Genomic DNA, 24,773 nt, shown 5'->3' on the forward strand with positions numbered 1-24,773 from the left:
CTGGTGCCGTTTCTTCACAGATGGGTTTTCAGGTTCTGTCTGAAGGATCCAAATGTGGAGGTTAATCGGACGTGTTGAGGCACAGAATTCCAGAGGATGGGGGATATTCGGAAGAAATCTTGGAGGCGATTGGTGAGGAACGAATAAGTGTGGAGGAGAGAAGGAGGTCTTGGGAGGACCGGAGATTACGTAAGGGAATATATCAAGAGATTAGATTACAGAGATGTAGGGAGGAGAGAGGTTATGGATGGCTTTGTAAATCACTGTTAGTAGTTTGAACTGGATACGCTGGGGAAATGGGAGACAGTGAAGGGATTTGCAAAGGGGTAGCGAGGAGCAGCGACGTGAAAGATGAACTAGTCGAGTAGCAGAGTTAAGGATGGACTGAAGGGGTGCAAGAGTGTTAGCAGGTAGGCCACAGAGGAGGTTGTTACAGTAGTCAAGGCGGAAGATGATGAGGGCATGCACAAGCAGTTTAGTAAATTGAAGATTGAGGAAAGGACGGATTCTGGAAATATTTTTGAGCTGGAGGCGATAGGAGGTGGCGAGAGCTTGGATGTGTGGTTTGAAGGACAGGGCAGAGTTAAGGGTTACTCCGAGGCAGCAGATTTCCGGTACAGGGGAAAGCGTGATGTCATTTATTGTGATAGAAAGATCAGGTGGGGAAGATATGCGAGATGGTGGAAAGATGATGAGTTCAGATTTGTCCACATTGATCTTGAGGAAGCGAGAGGAGAAGGAGGAGGATATGGCTGACAGACATGCTGGAATTCTAGACAGCAGAGAGGTGACATCTGCTCCAGAGAGGTAGATCTGGGTGTCATCAGCGTACAGATGGTACTGGAAGCCATGGAATTTTATGAGCTGTCCCAGGCCAAGGGTATATAATGAGAAGAGTAGGGGTCCTAGGACAGAGCCTTGAGGGACTCAAACAGAGAGAGGGTGGGATGAGGAGGTAGTGTGGGAGTGGGAGACGCTAAATGTGCGGTTAGAACGTTATGAGGAGATCCAGGATAGGGCAAGGTTTTTGACGCCACAGGAAGAGAGGATCTGTAGTAGGAGGCGGTGGTCAACTGTATCGAAAGCAGAGGACAGATCAAGAAGAAGGAGTACAGAGAATTGTCTGTTAGCTTTGGCTGTAAGTAAGTCATTAGTAATTTTGGTAAGGGCAGATTTGGTGGGGGCGGAAGCCAGATTGTCAGTGGGCGAATAGAGAGAGTTAGATGAGAGGTGAGAGGAAAGTTCAGCGTGAACGTGTTGCTCAAGGAGTTTGGAGGCAAATGGGAGCAGCGATATGGGGCGGTAGCTGGACAAGTTGGTTGGGTCGAGGGATGGCTTTTTGAGGATGGGCGTGATTGTGGCATGTTTGAAGGCAAATGGGAAGGTACCAGAAGATAGTGATAGGTTGAAGAGATGGGTTAGGCATGGGATGAGTGTGGGGGTGAGGTTGGGGAGGAAGTGGGATGAGGTTGAGTGCACAAGTGGTGGGGTGTAATTTGGAGAGGAGATGAGTAAGGTCTCCTTCAGTGATGTTGCAAAGGGAGGTTATGGGGGAAGGGCAATGGTCTGGTAAACAAAGGGGTTGTGGTGGTTGGACAGTAAAGACTTGCCTTGTTTGGTCAATCTTTTTTTTGGAGTGTGTGGCAAACTCCTCAGCAGAGATGATGGAGGTCGGAGGGGGCAGTGGAGGGCGGAGAGAGTTAAAAGTGTTGAATAACTGTTTGGGGTTGTAGGATAGGGAAGATATGAGAGTTGTGAATTAGGTCTGTTTAACAGAGGTGAGGACTGATTTGAATGCGAGTGTTGCTTGTTTGAATGCAGTGAAGTCATCTTGTGAATGTGTTTTCTTCCAATGCCGCTCCGCAACCCTGGACGCTTGCCAAAGCTGTTTAGTGAGGTTGTTGTGCCAGGGTTGCCTATTGATTTGTCGCACTCTGCCATGCACAAGAGGGGTGACCGAGTCATAACGGAAACAATGATGTCACAACAAGGGGCATGTGGGCAGATCTCCCCTTAGGTATAAGAGAACCCATGGAGAATAGAGGAGCACTCATTGCCAGGCGGTATAAAGATTATAAGCAACAGTTTGCGTTCGATAACGCACAAATCAAACTGGGGAGCCCCTCCTCCACCTATTTTGAATCGTTGCAGCGATCTTTATAGAGCAAGTTGTCTTTTATCCTGTTTATTTGTGTAACTGCTTATGTATTTTAATGTCTCCTTTGTAACATCCTTGTATATATTTTTCTCAAACACTGCCTCCCTTTTGGATTAAATATAAAATTTAATAGCTCTGTATCTTTTGTCCTGTAATAGTTCCCTTCCCCGAATCCATATATGCTACCAAGCCGGCCAGGCTTGTATTATATTTCAAACTCAGCCAGTGGCAGCGAATAATATTTATAATCGGGCTATCGTAAAGCTGACAGTGACCGTACAGAGGGCGTAAACACCTATTCCATGCTTTGGAACCTGGAGGTGTGACGCTATACGCTCACTGGTCGATTGCCGATACCTAAGGAGTGAGTAGTCTGGATCGTGTGCTCACGATTCCGAATGAAATACTGACAGCGTGACGGCACGGTGAGATACTGCGTGATCTCCCTGGTGGCATCTCTGTGGTGATCCCTGAAAAATTGGTGGCAGCGGTGGGATATTACAGAACATCAGTGGCTGGACTGAGCAATCATTTCTGTCACGGAAAACTTGCACGGTTCTTGCGAGTATTCTGTGCAGAGTTTTAAGAAATCAGACTCAGTGTTTTAATATTTTTTTGCATCTGGGACATTACTATACGTGTAGCAGTTGCATCCCCTTCCCTTCTCTTGTTTTTCTGTCCTATCTTTTATTTGGCAATGATGGCTACACCTGAAGAGCCCTGGTATCAACAGCAGATGAAGGCCACTCTCACTGCCACTCTCACTGCCCTCTGTGAGCTGAGACAGATTGACCCCATGGGCAAAAACAGGGTCCAAATGATTGCTGAACTGTTGCAAGGTGCTGCAGAGCCCGTCCCACAGCAGAGCCCTGATGATGGGGCAACCAGCCAGGGCCCGGACGGCAATGCTGCAGGGGTCACACCTGTGATTGCCAGACAGACCCGCAGCCAGGGTAGTGTGGACCTGCAGATGGCCCTGGAGCAGCTCGCTTCAGACGATCGTGACGGATAACTGCAGCTGATTCTAAAATTCCAGGAGAGAGAGGCTGAAAGAGCCGAGCGCCAGGCCCAAGCTGACGAAGAGGCGGCTGAGTGCCAGGCCCAAGCTGACCGAGAGGAGCGCCAAGCTGATCGACAGGAGCGACAAGCTGAGCAACAACACTAGCTGTAGCTAGCCTGGTTTCAGAAGGAGCCACCCTCCACACAGACCCGTAAGTCCAACAGTGCCAATTGTTTTAAACCCCGTCCTCAGCATTTCCCTGTGATGGAAAAGGATGGGGACTTGGACACATTTCTGCGAGGCTTTGAAAAGGCCTGCAGGCAGTATCAGCTGCCCACGTACCAGTGGGCAAGGTGCTTAACTCCAGGGCTCAGAGGAAAAGCCCTGGAGGTGTTTGCTTCTCTCCCTTGAGAAGAGGATGGAGACTATGAGGCCATCAAGCAGGCCCTGATAAGAAAGTACTAGCTGACTCCGGAGATTTATCGGAAAAAGTTCAGAGCCCTCCAACGTGGACCGCATGACACCTACAGTGACTTGGTAGACGCTCTCAGAACCAACTTTGAGCAGTGGATCCGAGGACTGTCAGTAACCAGCTTCTAGGACCTGAAGGATCTGATGGTGAAAGGACCAGTTTCTTCATCTTTGCCCAGTGGAAGTGCGACAGTTTGTGCTTGACCGGAAGCCGAAGGAAGCTGCCAAAGCAGCCCAGATCGCGGATACCTATGAGGCCAACCGCACACCAGAGGTGCGGAAGTCAGCCACCGCCAGCTGGAAAGTGGGTAAGCCTTCAACCACCCCCAGTGTTCCAGCCAGCCGGCGCTCAGCGGGTTCTGCCCCATCTTCCAGCACCTGGACTCCCGTAAGTGCTATACTTGTTACCAAACGGGCCATATCAGCCTTGTCTGCCCAGAGAGGCAGAAGATGGACCCCACACCTGAGGCCTCAGGGCCTACTGCAGCCATTCTTTTTGTGGGTGGGGCGGTTGGCCGGGCCCGGCAGAACTTACAACCGGTTACTGTGGCAACACCATCACTGTTGGCCTTAAGGTCACTGGGGCAGAATGTACCATCATCCGCCCTGCGTTTGTGTTACCAGAGGAACTCATTCCTGGGAAGACCATGACTGTCACCAGGTTTGGGGGTGTTTGTCATCCCATACCGATAGCCCAAGTTTTCCTTGACTGGGGTGCGGGGAGGGGGTTAAGGGAAGTGGGGGTGTCGAGGAATCTCCCCACTAATGTACTATTGGGAACTGATCTGAGACAGTTTGTTGCCCGATACATTCCTGACAACCCTCCCAGATCTGATATGTCATATAATGCCGCTGTCAAAAATGTCAATGTGATGTATAATAAAAGTGTGTGTTGTGGTAAAGGGGAACTCAGCCACTTCACCCCGCGGGGTGATGCTGCTGAGGATCCCCTAAAGCGAACCAACATAAGTGCTATGGGCAAGGGGAGCAGGCACGGGCACCAGGAAGCAGGTCGTCCCGTGCAGGTGACCAGTGTCACACCAGATGGTAACATGGTCAGTGGTAGCTGCCCCATGACTAGCACGGCTCCAGAGGTGACGAGACAGGATGGGGAGAAACACGGGGATCATAGGGAAAGTGGTCCCGTGCCACCGACCAGTGTCACGACGAACTGTGACATGGCCGGTCGTAGCTGCCCCACGGGGAGCACAGCTCCCAGGTTAACAGTGACAGGTAAAAAGGTAGGCCCCATAACCAGGCAGGGTAACAGGAAGGTATGTCCCCCTGTCTGTCAGGAGTATGGGAGGAAGGTACCCATAGCCTGTCAGAGGTGTGAGGAAAATGTATCCCGAACCAGTCAGGGTGATCGGAAAGCTGGATCCCCAGTTGGTCAGGGTGGTGGGCAAGTTGGGTCCACGGGTTGTCGGATCAGCCGGAAGGGTGGGCCAGGAGGTGGGCTTAAGAGGTAACCTGTCAGTCAGCCTCCACGCCACCTCAAAGAGGGGGAGTTGTCAGGGAAATATTGAGGAATATTTAAAATATTCTTTCTCCCCTTACCATAGATATTGACCATTTCTCCCAAGCCTCTCTTCACCCCCTCCCTTATCCATATTTGGAGAGCTGACAGTCCAGAGATGACAATCTACAGTGTCTTCCTTCAAATTATCACCCACAGCCAAAATAGCTTACACAAACAAATGCCAGCCGAGAAGTGTTATAACTTAGTTAAAATGCGAGCATCTTGTCCCTGGCAGACGCTGGGGGTAATTAGTGGCAGGACAATAACGGGACCCATATTTTTAGGGGTAGGACCAGCTAGGGAATGATAGGGATATTTTTCTGTCGCTGAAAAATGCTACATAGAGCTTTAGCGCAAAAACACCAGAATAGCAGACTGCAGCTATGCGATGTGTGGTCTCTAAATGAAGGTAAAGTCATAACGGAAACAATGGCATTGTTTGCAAGCTTCTGCGATCAACGAGCGATGAGTTATTGCAGAAGTTAGAGTTTAGAATAAAAATGTACAGACTGGAGACCATCCCACATGATGTCACCACAAGGGGTGTGTGGGCAGATCTCCCCTTAGGTATAAGAGAACCCATGGAGAATAGAGGAGCACTCATTGCCAGGGGGTATAAGGATTATAAGCTATGGGTCGTGTTCGATAAAGTTCAAATCAAACTGGTGAGCCCCTCCTCCCCTATATTGAATCGTTGCAGCGATCTTTATAGAGTAAGTGGTCTTCTTTTATCCTGTTTATTTTATGTAACTGCTTATGTATTTTAATGTCTCCTTTGTAACATCCTTGTATATATTTTTCTTAAACACTGCCTCCCTTTTGGATTAACCCCTTCACCCTGAAGCCTGTTTTCACCTTCCTGACCAGGCCTTTTTTTTCAATTCTGACCACTGTCACTTTATGAGGTAATACCTCCAAAACGCTTCAACAGATTTCACTGATTCTGAGAATGTTTTTTCGTGACATATTGTACTTCATGCTAGTGGTAAAATTTCTTTGATATGACTTGCGTTTATTTGTGAAAAAAAAGGAAATTTGGTGAAAATTTTGAAAATTTGGACATTTTCAAATTTGTAATTTTTATGCCCTCAAATCAGAGAGATATGTCACGCAAAATAGTTAATAAATAACATTTCCCACATGTCTACTTTACATCAGCACAATTTTGGAACCCAAATTTTTTTTTGTTGCGAAGTTAGAAGGGTTAAAAGTTGATCAGCGATTTCTCATTTTTACAACAAAATTTACAAAACCTTTTTTTTTTGTGACCACATCACATTCACAGTCACTTTGAGGGGTCTTTATGACAGAAAATACCCAAAAGTGACACCATTCTAAAAACTGCACCCCTCAAGGTACTCAAAACCACATTGAAGAAGTTTATTAACCCTTCAGGTGCTTCACAGGAATTAATAGAATGTGGAAGGAAAAAATGAACATTTTACTTTTTAGTAACAAAAATGATCTTTTCGCCCCAAATTTGTTATTTTTACAAGGGTGACAGGAGAAAATGGACACCAAAATTTGTTGTGCAATTTCTCCTGAGTACGCTGATACCTCATAGCTGGGGTAAAACCACTGTTTGGGTGCATGGCAGGGCTCAGAAGGGAAGGAGCACTGTGTGACGTTTTGAACGCCAAATTGGCTGGAATTGAGAGCGGACGCCATGTCACGTTTGGGGAGCCCCTGATGTGCCTAAATAGTGGAAACCTCCCCACAAGTGACACCATTTTGGAAACTAGACCCCTCAAAAACCTTATCTAGATGTGTAGTGAGCACTTTGAACCCACAGGTGCTTCACAGAAGTTTATAACGTAGAGCAATGGAGAGAGAAACACTTTTTCCACAAAAATGATCTTTTTGTCCAATTTTTTTTATTTTCACAAGGGTAACAGGAGAAAATGGACACCAAAAGTAGTTGTGCAATTTCTCCTGAGTACCCTGATACCTCATATGTGGGTTTAAACCAGTGTTTGGGCGCACGGCAGGGCTCAGAAGGGAAGGAGCACTAGGAAGGGACTGGAACAGGGACTGGTAAACTGCTGCTGCTGTGATCAGAGGAGTAACACAGCTGCACACCGCAGCACAGGAGGAGATCTGAGCACACAGCTTAGATCACGCAGGAGATCGCAGGAGGCTCCTCAGACAGGCTCTGGATCGCAGGGGGGATCGCACTAGCCACCAATGTCTCTCTCTCTCAGGTACAGCAAGGGGGTCTCACAACCGCTCTGCACACCAACACGGAGGTAAAGATGGCTTGCAGAGCGGTGATCACTATTTTAGATTAACCCCTTTGGCACTGATTGGTCAGAAACTATTGTTCAGCCAATCAGTACCACAGGGGTTAAACAGGAGAGGTGGCAACGTGCAGGGATGGCCTGCTGTCAGAGACAGCAGCCATCTTAGCCCGGTCACCGCGCGATGAAGCGCGGTGACCAGAAATAGCGGTGCCGTACATATACTGCTCTTTGCAGGAACGCAATTCCTACAGAGCAGTACATGTACGGCGCATGTCGGGAAGGGGTTAAATATAAAATTTAATAGTTCTGTTTCTTTTGTCCTGTAATCGTTCCCTTCCCCAAAGCCATATACGCTACCAAAACGCAGGCATCCGGCCAGACCTCTATTATATTTCAAACTTGGCCGGTGGTGGCAGCGAATAATATTAATAATCGGGCTATCGTGAAGCTGACAGTGAGCGTACAGAGGGCATAAACACGTATTCCATGCTTTGGAACCCGGAGGTGTGAGGCCATATGCTCACTGGTCACTTGCTGATACCTAAGGAGTGAGTAGTCTGGATCGTGTGCTCACGATTCCGGACAAAATACTGACAGCGTGACGGCACGGTGAGATATTGCATGATCTCCCCGGTGTCGTCCCTGTGGTGATCCCTGACATTAATCGACACTAGTCCTCTATATATATATATATCATCACTTCATGCTTTACCTCTGTTATCCTATGACTAAGGGTGCTTTTATGCACCAGAAACGCGTCAGGTTTCTCTGAGGTTTCAAGTTTTATCACCATGTTTTAATCCTTTTTCTACATAAAGTATAGAATTTTTTTAGATATCCTGGTCGGATGTGCCAGTTTAACTTTTCTCTCAATACATGAATACTGCATCAAAACCGCCGTCAATACATGAATGCTGTGTCAGAAACTCCGTCAGTAGAAGAATTCAGCACCGGAGCCACTGTCACTACATTAATGCAGTGCCAGAACCAACGTCAGTACATGAATGCAGCACCAGAACCAACATCAATACAAGAATGCAGTGCCAGAAATACCATTAATCTATGAATGCAGCACCAAGCTTAGTACAGTTATCAAATGTAATGTCAGGTCAGCCCCATATACATTTGTATTGCATGAACCTACAATTCCCAGTATGTCCCTAACAATGGGAAGGAGATGCTAGGAGTTGTTGTTACCATTCATCATCTGATTGCAGACCATAAAGGATCGACAGCACTGATGAGAATTAGTCAGTAAAACGAAAAAACATTTACATCAAAGTACCTTACAGGTTACATCTACAAACGTCAACTTTCACTTTCAATTCGTCCCTCACCTCTGCTAAACAAGACTATTTCACCACCCTTGTATCTTCTTTATCCCACAACCCCAAACAGTTATTCAATACTGTTACCTCCCTCCACTGCCCCCTCCAACCTCTCTCATCTCTGCAGAAGACTTTGCCGCACATTTCAAAACTTATATTGACCAAACAAGCCAAGTCTTTACTGCCCATCCATCACAACCCCTACGTATAACAGACCACTGCCCCTCCCCTATAACCTTCCTCCCCACCATCACGGAAGGTGAGCTCACTCATCTCCTCTCCAAATCACACCTCACCACTTGTGCATTGGACCCCATCCCATTCCACCTCTTCCCCATGCTTATCTCAGCCTTAATCTATCTTTTCAATCTATCGGTAACTTCTGGTACCTTCCCTTGTGTGCCACTATCACACCTATTCTAAAGAAGCCATCCCTTGGCCCATCCACTACATCCAGCTATCACCCCATATCGCTGCTCCCATTCACCTCCAAACTCTTTGAACAACATGTGCATGCTGAACTTACCTCCCACCTTTCATCTACCTCACTCTTTGGAAACCTGCAATCCGGCTTCCGTCCCCACCAGTCCACCGAAACTGCCCTGACTAAAATTACTAATTACTTACTTACTGCCAATAACAGACAATACTCTGTACTCCGTGACCTGTCCTCCTTCTTGACCTGTCCTCTGCCTTCGACACAGTCAACCTCCTGGTGCAAATTCTCTCTTCCCTTAGTGTCAAAGACCTCGCCCTCTCCTAGATCTCATACCGCTCCAAGCGCACTTCCACGCTACCTCCTCACCCCGCCCTCTCTCTTTCGGTGTCCCTCAAGGCTCTGTCCTGGACCCCTACTCTTCACAATCTATACCTTTGGCCTGGGACAACTCAAAGTCCCATGGCTTCCAGTACCACCTATACGCTGATGATACTAAGATCTAATTCTCTGGCCCAGATGTCACCTCTCTGCTGTCCAGAATCCCAGAGTGTCTATCATCCATATCCTCCTTCTCATCATGTTTCCTAAAGCTTAATTTGGACAAAACTGAACTCATCATCTTTCCTACATCTCACCTAACTCGCCTATCTGATCTATCTATCACAATAAATGATATCATGCTTTCCTCTGTACCACAAGTCCGCTGCCTTGGAGTGACCCTCAACTCTGTCCGGTCCTTCAAACCACGCATCCAAGCTCTTTCCACCTCCTGCCACCTCCAGCTTAAAAACATTTCCAGAATCCATCCTTTCCTCAACCTTGAATCTACTAAAATGTTAGTGCATGACCTCATCGTCTCCTGCCTCAACTACTGCAATATCCTCCTCTCTGGCCTCTCTGCTAACACTCTCGCACCTCTCCAGTCCATCCTTAACTCTGCTACACAACTAATCCATCTCTTGCCTCTCTATTCCTCTGCAAATCCCTTCATTGGCTCTGTGAGGAGCTGCCCATTTTCTAAAGACTATGATACTTTTCCACCATTTTTGTTAATATTATTATTGTGTTTTATTAGTGATTCACTTGTTATGTTTTATATAGTTCTGCTAACTTGTCAGTATGTGCACTAGATTCACTTGTAAAGTGTCCAGCATTCCACTAATCAGTATCTCAGGATATCTGTATCTCAGGAGTATCTAACCATGGTTCCAACAGCCAATAATCTCATTATGTGTGTGTAGATTGTAGACACAGTGGAGCCGTCACCACAGGGGTCTTACATGCAGTCTCAGATGAAGGCTTCTAGAATATTCTTCATTGTTTTAGCAAACAGTGAATGTTTAAGGGGGAGGGTGATCACTTCTGACCTGGGAGGGGACTGAGCCCAGTGGAAGAAAGGACAGAGATGTTTTTTAGGAGAGTTGTGTGGAAGGATTGAAAGAAGAAGATGGAGACAGTGAGTATGGCCTTATACAAAGCCAGTGGAACTACTGAACCCAGATTGGGAATTTGAGGACTGAGAGAACTGTATTTTGGCCATTTACCTGGAATTGCTTTATTACCATGGCTGTGATCAATAAAATATTGCTGCATAGTTAACCTGCCGAGGTGATTACTTACAACCCACAACCTCAGATCTTTACAGGCTCCCAATTCCCCAAAGTATTCAGTTCAAACTATTACCATTGATCTACAAAGCCGTCCATAATCTGTGTCCTCCGTACATCTCAGAAGTAATCTCCAGTTACCTTCCAACACATTATTTCCCATCATCTCAAGATCTTCCTTTCTCCTCCACACTTATACATTCCTCACCCAATCGCTTCCAAGACTTCTCCCGAACACCCCCCATACTCGGGATTTCTGTGCCCCAACATGTCCGATTCCATCAGTTTCAGAATTTACAGGCGGAACTTGAAAAAGCATCTCTTCAAGCAAACTTACAGCCGGCAATGACCCTGATGTCACCTCACCACCACTGAATCTGCTGCAATCCCCCCACCTACTGTCTCCTTCCCCATTATCATGTACACTATAAGCCTGAAAGTGCAGGGCCCTCTCCCCTCTGTACCTGTCTGTCATTATTAGTTTGTTCACTGTAATTTATATTTTGTATGTAACCTCCTCACATGTACAGAATCAATGGTGCTCTAAAAATAAATAATTATAATTCCCATCCCTTCTGTTTCCATGTAGCACAAACGCCATGATGAGATTTCATGCGCAGAGCTCATCTCTCCAGAATTGCCGACTTCAGCAGCACATCATGACATGGTTCCCTTAAAAATAAAAGCATCATTATACTGCTCTATGAATAAAAATGTCTCCCATGTACTGCCCCTGAATAATTGCCCCTCACTGTGCTTCCTGCACAAAATACCCCAGTACATACACTGCCCTTCTCCGAAATATCCCCCCACACTGCCCCTCTCTATAATACCCCCCACACACTGACCATCTCTAAAATACTCCCCCACACTTCTCCTCTATAAAATACCTCCACACACACGGCCTTCTCCAAAATATCCCCCACTCTGCCTATCTGTACAATATCCCCCCCACACTGCCCATCTCCAAAATCCCCCCCACACACACACAGCCCCTCTCCAAAATATCCTTGCACACTGCTCCTCTATATACAGTGGGGAAAATAAATATTTGATATACTGCCGATTTTGCAAGTTTTCCCATCTACAAAGAATGGAGAGGTCTGTAATTTTTATCCTAGGTACATGTCATGGAGAAAAATAAAATGCTTACAGAGATGAGAGAGAAGAGCTTGCACTCTCTTCTGTGCAGCTGACCCCCTCCTTTGTAATTAGGTAACCATAGATACTCCAATGGCTAAACAGATGTGAGGCCCTTCTTCAGAAATGTGGATTAGATTTACAATTGAGATAAGCATTTTAGGAATGTAAAGATCTGGGATCCTTTGTTAACTAGAAAATTAAGAAGGGAGGTTTGCATGAACTGCGTCGATCCAATACATAGGAAAATCACATTTTCGGAAACGTGATGAAGTGGCAAATGGCAAGAAGTCCCAGAAGACTGGAGAAGAGCAAATGTTGTTCCTATCTTCAAAAAGGGGAAGATGGTGGACCCAGGGAATTATAGGCCGGTGAGTCTGACTTCTATACCAGGAAAGATCTTTGAACAAATTATTAAACAACATGTATGTAAGTACCTGGATAAGAATGAAGTGATTAACCAGAAACAGCATGGGTTTGTAACTAACAAGTCATGTCAGACTAACTTAATTTCCTTCTATGACAGAATCACTGACTGGGTGGATCAGGGAAATGCTGTAGATATAGTATATCTTCACTTCAGCAAAGCATTTGACAAAGTATCTCACACCATCCTTATTGAAAAAATGACCAAGTATGCAATGGACCAGGCAACTGTTAGGTGGATTCATAACTGGCTTAGTGATCGGACTCAAAGGGTGGTTGTAAATGGCTTCACATCCAGTTGGATGAATGTCTCAAGTGGGGTACCATAGGGCTCCGTCCTGGGACCTGTATTGTTCAACATCTTTATCAATGATTTAGATGAAGGAATTGAGGGTAAACTGATTAAATTTGCTGATGACACAAAGCTAGGAGGGATAGCTAATACTAGAGAAGAGAGACAGAGGATTCAAAAAGACCTAAATAAACTGGAACAGTGGGCAGCAACCAACAGAATGGTTTTTAACAGGGAAAAATGCAAAGTACTACATCTGGGCAAGAAAAATGAAAAAAGCATCTACAGAATGGGAGGAATAGAGCTAAGCAACAGTACGTGTGGAAAAGACTTAGGTATACTAATAGATCATAGACTGAACATGAGTCAACAGTGTGATGCAGCAGCAAAAAAGGCAAACACAGCTCTGGGATGTAGTAACAGAAGCATACAGTCTAGATCACGTGAAGTCATTATCGGTCTTTACTCCTCTTTGGTCAGACCTCATCTGGAATACTGTGTACAGTTTTGGGCACCACATTTTAAAGAAGACATCGACAAACTGGAGCAAGTTCAGAGAAGAGCGACCAGAATGGTGACTGGTCTGCAAACCATGTCCTATGAGGAACGGTTGCAGGATTTGGGAATGTTTAGCTTGCAAAAAAGAAGACTGAGAGGAGACTTAATAGCTGTCTACAAATATGTCAAGGGCTGTCACATTGTAGAAGGATCATCTTTATTCTCATTTGCACAGGGAAAGACTAGAAGCAATGGGATGAAACTAAATGGGAGGAGACACAGATTAGATATTAGAAAAAACTTTTTGACAGTGAGGAGATCAATGAGTGGAACAGGCTGCCACGAGAGGTGGTGAGTTCCCCTTCAATGGACGTCTTCAAACAGAGGCTGGACAGACATCTGTCTGAGATGATCTAGTGAATCCTGCTTTGAGCAGGGGGTTGGACACGAGGACCCCGGAGGTCCCTTCCAACTCTACCATTCTATGATTCTATGATTCTATGCAGAGCATAGTTTCAAGTCACTGAGCGATGACCAGATAACTCTCAATTGAATACAAACCTGATAGACGAAGCTACGCCTGGCATATTTGGTCTCTATGTAAAGATAAAATCACGATATCGAGTACATGCGACTCTCCGAAGCAAAGATATCATCTATTTATGGAATCTCATAATTTTTCTGAAACTAAAGCCACAGTCCAAGTCCAACCCTGTATGGAGTCATGAAGGGGCATTGTGTGGGTGTAACTTAGGAGCTACTAAAAGGTAAATGCCATTGTCAGTACGTGGAGGCACAGTTCACTGTAGGTGCTGTCCGTTTTTCTGGAGAGCCTCCCTCCTTTAACCTGAAGCCATTGCTGTGACAACAGGTCTAGTAAGTTTTCTTGGTTTATCCTTTTATTTTATGTAACTGTATATTCTGTATTGTTTTGTCCCCTTTGTAAAATCTTTTGTATATATTTGTTATAAACGCTGCCTATCATTCTGGATTAAATATAAAATTTAATAGTTCTGTTCCTTTTGTTCTGTAAACTGCGCCTGAAGCCATACGATACCAGAACCAGGCATCCAGTCAGTCTGTATAAAACCCGACTGATGGGGGCAGCTAATAATCTTTCTTGAGTTATTGTAAAGTTAGCAGTGTTCGTATGGAGGTATATACATATATTCCATGTGTTGGAATCCAGAGGTGTATATACCATAAGCTCACTGTTAGTTTTGCAATAACTGGCCTGTTAATGCAAACAGCCAATGACCTCCTACGTTAATCGTCAGCCAATCATGTAATTGTCCGGATGATAGGAAGCAGCAGAGAGCTGTTCGATCAAGAGATCACAGCAGCTGGTTCTGTGTGACCTTCGCTGGCAGCGATAATCTTGACAAATTAGTGGCAGCGGTGGGATATTACAGAACATCAGTGATCTGGTTTGAGAAGTCATTCCTGTCACTGAAAACTTGCACGGTTCTTGCGAGATTTTGTGCAAAGTTTTGAAGAGTCAGACTCAGTGGTTTTATCATTTTTTATCTGGGACATTACTGTATGTGTAGAAGTTACAACCCTCCTCTCTTGTTTTTCTGTCAAAATCTGCTTGCCAATTATGTCTACATTTGGAGAACCCTGAGAGAAAAAAAATATAACCAGCAGTCTAAGGAGACTCTTATGGCCCTCTGTGAGCTGAGACAGATTGATTGCATGGGCAAAACAAAGAATCAAATGGTTGGTGAACTGTTGCAAGGTGCCTCAGAGCCAGTCCATCAGCAGAGCGATGATGATGGGGAGGCCAGCCAAGGCGCAGGTGGTGTGACTCGCCCCCTGGGCCGCGTGGGGAACCCGGAACCGGGCCTTTTGTGGGATGCTGTGGGTTGCAGTCACCATGGCGGCGACCCGGTCCCGTGGCTCAGAGTGGTCAAACCAGTGGCAGTCTATTTGTAAGGTTTTAGGTTAATTGTCCGACTACGCCACCCGTGGATTGCGGTCAGTGCGGACCGCCGCTGCAAGGCCGAAAGCTGGGGCTGATGGTGTATGCAGCTGAGGTAGTGTGACTCCCCACGGGAAGAGTGCAGCCCCAGGGCAGTGTAGTAGATGGTGGGGTGATGGTGTGGGCGTTCCAGCACTAGTAGTGCTGTATGCGGTGAGAAAGCACAGAGACAAGGTATTGCAGTTCAGGTTCTTTACTCACAGTTCTCATCCAGGTCAATTGTGCACAGATAGGACCGCCCGAGCCATGCTGCGTTCACCAGGCAAGGGGCTCACTCAACCCCCAGGTAATTCCAGAGTGTGGCACAGGACTCCCTTCTATCCTTTTGTCAGCCGTGCCCCACCAGTGACACTACTTCTGTCCAGCTGCCTCGGGTCTTCTCTTGGGAGGCTGGGTGTCCACTTCCCTGACCCTATGTGGTGTGCCTTTCTGGTAGGTGTAGTGAGGGGTCGCACCAGTAAATGGTCACGACCGCCGGTCCTTGGTTAAGGATTAGTCGCCTCCACCAATTTGGGATCCGGTACCCTGTTCTGCCAACCCGTCACCCGCAATCTCCTGGGTCCTTAGGGTTCCTTCTGCCTTCGTGTCTCTGGGCCTCTCTTGGTGTTCTGTTCCTTCTTACTTTCCTTTCTGTTTCCGTTCCTCTCCTCTGGCTCTGGCCTTCACTCTAGGCCTGCCTTGTGGAGCTGGGCCCAGACTGAGCCACAGCTCCCTGTCAGCCCTCTCTGGCTGAACTCCTCTTCTCTTCCAGTGCTGGCTGGGCCTCACAGGCTAGGCCCACCTCCGGAGCAGAGCTCCACAGAGGCCCTGCTATGTCACTTCCTCTCTCAGACTGAACACTGATCTAAGATGGTGCCCACCTTATATATCTCCCTCTCTGTGTATGAGCCCAGGTGACTTGCAACCAATGGGCTCCTACCTATGCCCAGAAACCGTCCCCTCCTGCTCCTACATCACTGGGTTTTCCTCCCCCTTCCCCACTCCAGCCAGGGACATGTTCTGTCGTGCCTGCATTACTGTACTAATGGGAGCACCGTTGAGCTGTCCCCCGGAAATGGGGTGTATGTGATGCATGCAGCTAAGGGAGTCCCGGTCCACACACCATCCTTACCCGGGAGTGGGATATCACACCTCTGGTTGAGGTGCAATACCCCTGTAGAGACCGAACCCTCGGGGCGCTACAGGTGCTGTTGCAGAGGTCCCACATGTGAAAGCCAGCCATACCCGCAACCAGGGTGATGTGGATGGCGTTGGAGCAACTCGAAGCAGACGATCATGAGGGATGTCTGAAGCTGATTCAGCAGTATCGAGAGGTCGCTGAGCGAGAGCGTCAAGCTGACCGACCGATCCAGGCCGAGCGGGAGGAGCGAGACTACTAGCTGAAGTTAGCCCGAATCCAGAAGGATACACCCACACCACAGAACTGTAAGTCCAACAATACCAACAGTTTTAAACCACTTCTGAGCATTTTACTGTGATGGACAAGGATGGGACTTGGACATATTTCTGCGGGGGTTTGAAAAGACCTGCAGGCAGTACCAGCTGCCTGAGGACCAGTGGGCCCGATACTTAACCTCAGGGCTCTGGAGGTGTTCGCCTCTCTTCCTCGAGACCAAAATGGACACTGTGGCACCCCAGGGGTCCGGTTTCCACAGTGGCATTGCCTCCCTCAAAAGAGGTAATGCCATGCCTGGAAGCAAGCAGGGATCCCCTAGTCAGGGATACTAAACATGCAACACTTTCCTGGCTCCAGACCAGCAAGGGGAGCTCCTCCCCTTAGCAACTGGGATCTGGGGGCGGGGTTAGTGAGACTTAGTGTAAGGAGTTGAAGTGAGGACGTCGAAGAGAGAGGAGCTGGGGACTGGAGCTGCGTGGCAGTTCACCCCAGAAGGAACCAACACAGAAGAACCAGACACCGGAGTCCGAGGCTGTGGGGCACTGAAGACCCAGCAGCAGAAACCGGAGGGCAGGAGACTGCAGGTCTCCTGGCCCCATCAGACGCCCGGAGGCTCAGCAGCACAGAGGACCCAGCACCGCCACGTGGGAGCGAGACTCCAGGAAGGCCCGAGCTGCCTGCCATACGGGTGAGCACAAAGACGTTGCACTCAGGGACGAGGGCCACAGCATAGCTACAAGCAGCAGGGCCAAAGAGTTTAGTGGAAAGGGAAGGCCTCCAACTTCACCTGGCAAGGAGGATTCTTTACTTGCTTCCAGGCTGCCGCACTTCCACTTCTAGCCAGTACCCTAGTCCCGGCTTGTCTAATCACCACCAGTAAAGACCCTGGGACTGCACTTCCTTGTCTCTGTGTTTCTTGCTGCGCCATCAACCCCTGCACTACAACGCCCAGCACAACCTGCAATATCCACACTGCCCTGCAGCTAGCTCTTCCTGTGGAGAGCCACACCATCCCTGCAACCGTAACACCAGCCCCAGAGGACCTGCTCCGCAGCGGCGGCTCCCTTTAGCCGCATTCCACAGGTGGCGTCACGAACTCTATAAATCCCCTATACATAACCCCTTTTATTGACCGCCCTGGGTCACGGACCGGGTCACCGCCACTGTGACATCCCCCAGCATCTACCGGCCCGGCACCGAGTACCCCATGGCCCAGGGGGCGCGTCATACTTGGCGTCACGAACAGGATTCACGAAGCCCGGTATAACCGGGTCCTGTGTGCCATAGACTTTATTGAACGGTGTGATCACGTGGTTTGCCGCCCGCCGAGGGGAAGAAAGAAGTCCCGATCTGGAACCGCCGGGTAAGAGATCCTTCCGCCTGCAGAGCAGCATACTGGTACATCAGGAGACGCCCAGGACCTGGCTGAGGTTCACTAGGGGGGAGGAGGATGACCAACATGGAGGAGGGTTCAGCCGTGGGCGCGGCCGCTGCCACTGTAATGCCGTTACCGATGCCGTATATACCGGGGCGGCATGGTTGCCCCAGGACTCAGGGGAGTCGCACACCCTGAATGACTTTAAGGAGAGACTGCGCAGTTTGTTTAAAGTGTACCCCCTGTCTGAGGAGCAAAAAGTCAGCCTCCTCATAGGCCAGCTAATCGGTGCAGCCCAGAGAGAGGTGAAGTCCTGGCCGGGCAGGGACAAAGGCACTGTAAAAGAAATACTGGCCCGGTTTAAGGATACCTTTGACACCCGCACCGCAGCAGAAATAAAGATGAAGTTTTACGGGTGCAAACAAAGGGTGCAGGACAGTGTACGGGACTATGCTCTAAACCTGCAGGAGGCGCTGCGGGCCATCAAACAGGTAGACCCTGACAGTGTGCAAGACGAGGACAGATTGCTGACTGAGCAGTTTATTGAGGGGCTCCTGTCCAGCGCTCACAGGACACAGCTGCGCATTATGGCTCTGCAAAACCCTGATCTGGACTTTGCACAATTTAAAGACAGAGCCATCAGGGTGCTGCGGGAATCAACACCAGGAGGCGCTGCATCCCACCGGCGCCCAGTTATTACCTACCACCAGGAGGTGGCCCCCTTTTCCCCATAACCAGTGGGGGCTGACGCGCAGACTCTGGACAATGACCCATCTGCAGACCTGCACCTTCAGGTCCAAGAGCTGACTAAAAGTGTAGCTGCACTAACCAAAACCGTGCAGGCCATGCAAGTGTCTCCAAAAGAGAAGATCCAGCTGGCTTCCAGTCCAGATGATGTCCCGTGGTGACGACAGAGAAGAATTCCACCGATCAGAGGGAGGAACAGCGATCGCTACGACCAGGGCGGACAACCCATCTGCCGCCGCTGTAAATAGGCGGGGCACCTCGCAAGATTCTGAAATTTAAACAAGCAACCCCTGGGGCAGAGGGCCAACCCCCAGGAGTAAGATGACCAGGCTCACAAAGCTGGCGAGACAAGTACGTGGGAGGATGGCCGGTCCTACCTGTCGTGCTTGATGGCATCCCGATGAACGCGTTACTGGACACTGGGTCCCAGGTGACCACGATGCCATATATCCTTTATAAACAATACTGGACTGATTCAGACATTACCCGCCGTCCAGATGAACATCTCAGCATCTATGCCAGCAATGGTCAGCCCTTGCCTCAGGTGGAGTATAAAGAGGTGACCATAAAAGTCAGCAAGGTAGAATTGCCATCACAAGGAATGATTATTGTTGATATTGATCGCCGAGAAAGTCATCCCATGATAACCTTAGGCACCAATGTGATAGAGAATTGTCTTGGGGAAATTATTCCTTTGTTGCAGCAGGTTGCAGAGACCGCCAGTTCCAGTCAGCAGCGGGTTCTGCTGAAGGAGATCAGAGCCCTGATGAGAAGACAACAGGTAGAGCTGTCTGGTGGAGAAGTCGGCAGTGTCAGGATGAGTGATCCGTTCCCCATTGCAATGCCCCCTAGGAGTGAAATGTTAATATGATGTCGAGCAACAATTGGTCTCAGGGGTCAAGATTATCAGGCCCTGGTAGAACCCGTGTACTATGATAGTAGGCCCACCATCTTGACGGGCAGGGGGGTAGTTGATGTCCGCAAGGTGAGAGTGCCGATCCGCATCCTGAATTGTGGGGAGAAAGAGGTCCATTTACCCCAGTATGCTACCCTTACTAAGCTGTTCACTGTCAGTAACAACGCAATAAAGGCAGTGGAACCCTTGCCTCCATCCAAACCGGTGGAGGATAACGGCTCCAAGGGGCAGATGGAGGATTGGTGTCAGAAGCTACAAGTGGGCACTGACTCTACCCCTTTGCACCAAAAACATGGAGTATACCGGGTGGTCCAAGAGTATGAGCGGGTCTTCAGTAAACACCCATTAGACTTTGGGCAGGTAAAAGGGGTCCAACATCATATCCCCACGGGAGATCATCCACCCATTAAAGAGAGGTACCAGCCTGTACCCCCAGCTCACTATCAATGTGCCAAAGGAATGTTACGGGAGATGAAGGAGGCTGGGGTGATCAGAGATAGTTGTAGCCCCTGTGGAGCTCCATTAGTTCTCGTTAGAAAGAAGGATGGTACAATGAGGTGTGTGTTGACTACAGGCAGATTAACCACATTACACATAAAGACGCCTACCCATTACCCAGAATTGAGGAGTCACTAGCTGCATTAAGATCTGCTAATTATTTCTCCACTTTGGATCTCACCAGTGGGTATTGGCAGGTTCCTGTGGCAGAAGCGGACAGGGAAAAGACCGCATTTACAACACCAATGGGCCTCAGCGAGTTCAACTGCATGCCAGTCGGGCTCTGCAACGCCCCAGGAACCTTCCAGCGGTTAATGGAGTGCTGCCTAGGACGCAAGAACTTCGACACTGTCCTGCTGTACCTGGACGACGTAATTGTCTGCTCGAAGACATATGAAGACCACCTGGAGCACCTGGCCGAGGTGTTTGAAGCCCTATCTGGTTTTGGCCTGAAGGTAAAGCCGTCCAAGTGCCACCTGTTGAAGCCCAAGGTGCAGTACCTATGTCATGTGGTAAGCGCCGAAGGTGTAGCGCCAGACCCTGAAAAAGTCACCGTAATCAAGGACTGGCCAAGACCTTCCACTATTGAGGAAGTGCGGCAGTTCCTCGGGCTGGTAGGCTACTACAGAAGATTTATCAAAAGTTTCACCAAGATGGCAGCACCCATGCATGACCTCCTCGTAGGCCAGTCCAAGAAGGCCAAGAACCTGAATCCTCCGTTCAAATGGGGTAAACCAGAAGACTAATCCTTCACCCAACTGAAGATGGCTCTGACCGGAGACGAAGTCCTGGCCTACCCCGACTATGGCCATCCCTTTACACTCTATACAGATGCCAGCAACGTGGAATTAGGAGCGGTGCTGTCCCAGGTACAGAAAGGCAGAGAGAGAGTGATTGCCTACACCAGCAGGAAGCTCTAGCCCACGGAAAGGAACCCCGACAACTACTGTTTCCTTCAAGTTGGAGGTTCTCGCCATAGTCTGGGCTGTAACAGAGAGCTTCAAGCACTATCTCGCCTCCTCCAAATTTACAGTCTTCACGGACAATAACCCTCTGACGCACCTGCAGACTGCGAAGCTTGGTGCTCTAGAACAACGACGGATAGCCCGACTGTCTAACTACGAGTTTATCATCAAGTATCGGGCGGGGCATAAAAACATGCTGATGCGCTGTCCAGGATGCCCAACTTGCCAGATGGGGGAGAAGACCCGGAAGAGCTGGAAGAGATAGAGATACCCATTTTCCATCGTCATGGGGTGACCCAGTGCTCCCACTGTGTAAGGGACAAGCGCTCCGCCAACAGAGAGGCCACGTTCAACCACCATGGATGGGCAGAAACGCAGGATAGCAATCCGGCTGTCCGCCTAGTCAAGGAGTTGCTGGTGCAAGCTGACTCGTACCCTGCTCCAGATGCTCCACAGGAGACCCAACAGTTGTGGAAGGAGAAGGGCAAACTGTTCATCTATGAAGGAAAGCTGAGTCGAAGAAGCATCAACTCCCGGACAAATGAACTGGTCTGGCAGGTGGTAGTCCCGAGGCGGGATGCGTCAATGGTCTTAGAAGCGTACCACGAAGGAGCAGGACACTTCGGGTGGAAGAAGTTGGAAGTCCTGCTACGTGAGCGATTCTACTGGGCTGGCATGAGGAACGCAATCGAGAGATGGTGTCGAGAATGTGGTCCATGCAACCTGAGACGAAAAGACCGTGACAACCAGAGGGCTCCCCTGCAAACCATAATCACCAAACAGCCACTAGAACTGGTAGCCTTGGACCACGTGAAGCTAGCCCTAAGCAGGTCAGGCTATGTCTACGCTCTCACCATAGTAGACCACTACTCCCGGTTCCTGGTAGTAGTGCCAGTTAAAGACCAGTCAACGCAGACGGCAGCCAAAGCGTTCCAACAGCACTTTTGTCGCCCGCACGGTTACCTTGAACGGGTGCTTACCGACCAAGGTCCAGCCTTTGAAGCAGTGGTGTTCCAGGAATTCTGTAACTTGTATGGCTGCAAGAAAATAAGGACGACGCCGTACCATCCCCAGACCAACGAGTTGTGTGAAAAGATGAACCAGGTGGTGATAGACCTGTTGAAGACGTTGCCCCTTGAAGAACGTAGCCTGTGGCCAGAGAGGTTACCAGATTTGGTGAACCTGTATAACCATATCCCGGTGAACTTCACCAACTGTACACCCGCTTACCTGAAAAGAGCAAGACCTGGTAAGCTACCCATTAACTTGGACATGGAAGTCTTAACACCAGAGACGACATCACCAGATGAGGATTGGGATACAGAGCGGCAGCAACAATACCGCAAAGTGCAAAAGTGTGTTGAAAGAAGTTTGTCCCAGGCTAGACAGAAGCAAGAGAAAACTTATAATCAGCACGCACCTGCCGTTCCCTTATCACCTGGAGAGCAGGTACTTAAGAGAAAGAGACGACTCCATAAATTAGATGACCAGTGGGAGGTTGAGCCATACACCGTCCTACCCTCGAATTATGACAACACCAAAGTGTGCCTCATCAGTAAGGATGGAGGGGAAACTTCAGCGGCAGTCTCAAGGGACCACTTGAAGATATGTCCTGAACAGTTGAAACACACAGAAGAAGATCAAGAAAACTCTCAGCCCACAGAAGAAGTGGAGGAAGTGGTCCAAACAGTACTCGGAGAATTTCCCCGGTCTTGGACGCAGGTGAACAAAGCCATTGTGGTGCCTGTCCTAACCTTCCTCCAAGCGGCCTCACCGGAAGCGGCAGAGGCTCCAGAACTTCTGGAAGACCAGTCGGCCCCAGAGACAGAGGTTTCATCATCAGCAGACCAGGAGAATCAACACTCTGCTAGCAGTGAACCTGTCGTACCCAGGGTGAGTCAAAGAATTCGTAGGAGATTACCCAGCCAGCAGTGTTACCTCAGACTACCCATAGAGTAGTTCCCACCAGGGGTAGACACAAGGGACCAGGGTAGAGCAGTGACTACCAATGTACTACGTAGATTGGCCAGGAGTACAAAAGGTCAGCCCCCTGCCCGTTGGAGAAACTAAAATGTAAAGAATTAAAGTATAACAGAACTAAAATGTATGCTGCATTTAGTTACCCGGTAAGGGTATAAAGACTTGTAGGTTATGGACGGTGAATAACCAAAGAACTTTCCATTGTAAATAGTTGCACTTATTAAAGTGCCCCCTATTGGTTTTATGGTTACAACAAATGACCTCAGAACAAAAACCCGTTTGGCGTGGCCGAATACGTGGTCCAACACCTGGATCATCTATGCCCTGCAGCCACACCCAGGGCCTACGTTGAGGGTTTTCGGACGGGTCCCTCATGTTGCTCAAAATTGCACCTGACTAAAGAAGAATGGACACCCGGTTACAGAATGTACTGTAACCTGTTGAAGAATGTTATTAACAGTGTTTTATAATGTTTTGATAACCAGTAACGTTCAAGAAATGTTAAATTCATAATCTTCTAATGTGAATTGTTATTTGCTAATTTTGAAAAGTATCCTCAGTCCAGGAGTACTGAAATTAACTAGGGGGGAATGTGGCACCTCAGGGGTCCGGTTGCCATAGTGGCATTGCCTCCCTCAAAAGAAGTAATGCCATGCCTGGAAGCAAGCAGGGATCCCCTAGTCAGGTATACTAAACATGCAACACTTTCCCGGCTCCAGACCAGCAAGGGGAGCCACTCCCCTTGGCAACTGGGATCTGGGAGCGGGGTTGGTTAGTGAGACTTAGTGTGAGGAATTGAAGCGAGGACGTTGAAGAGAGAGGAGCTGGGGACTGGAGCTGCGCGGCAGCTAACCCCAGAAGAAGTACTGCACAGAAGAACCGGACACGGGAGTCCGAGGCTGTGGAGCACTGAAGGCCCAGCCGCAGAAACCAGAGGGCAGGAGACTGCAGGTCTCCTGGCCCCATCAGACACCCGGAGGCTCAGCAGCACCGCAGGGCCCAGCACCGCCACGTGGGAGCGATGCACAAGCAAGGCCCGAGCTGCCTGCCATACGGGTGAGCACAGAAACGTTGCACTCAGGGACGAGGGCCGCAGCATAGCTACAAGCAGCAGGGCCAAAGAGTTTAGTGGAAAGGGAAGGCCTCCAACTTTACCTGGCAAGGAGGATTCTTTACTTGCTTCCGGGCTGCCCGGACTTCCACTTCTAGCCAGTACCCTAGTCCCGGCTTGTCTAATCACCACCAGTAAAGACCCTGGGACTGCACTTCCTTGTCTCTGTGTTCTTGCTGCGCCATCAACCCCTGCACTACAACGCCCAGCACAACCTGCCATATCCACACTGCCCTGGAGCTAGCTCTTCCTGTGGAGAGCCACACCATCCCTGCTGCACTAACATCAGCTTCAGAGGACTGCTCCGCAGCGGCGGCTCCCTTTAGCCGCATACCACAGGTGGCGTCATGAACTCTATAAAAACACTATAAATCCCCTATCCATCACTCCTTTTATTGACCGCCCTGGGTCACGGACCGGGTCACCGCCACTGTGACATTCCCCCAGCATCTACCGGCCCTGCACCGGGTACCCCACAGCCAGGGGGGCGCGTCAAGACTATAAGGCCATCAAGCAGGCCCTGATAAAAAAGTACCAGCTGACACCCGAGGTGTACCGCAAAAAGTTCTGGGCCATCCAGCGTGTACCACACGACAGCTATAATGATGTGGTGGACGGACTCAGAACCAACTTTGAACAGTGGGTCCAAGGACTGTCTGTCACCACCTTCGAGGACCTGAAGGAAC

This window comes from Phyllobates terribilis, unplaced genomic scaffold, assembly GCF_046119375.1.
Source record: "Phyllobates terribilis strain yellow unplaced genomic scaffold, ASM4611937v1 Scaffold_2__4_contigs__length_985480577, whole genome shotgun sequence".
NCBI classification, from domain to species: Eukaryota; Metazoa; Chordata; class Amphibia; order Anura; family Dendrobatidae; genus Phyllobates; species Phyllobates terribilis.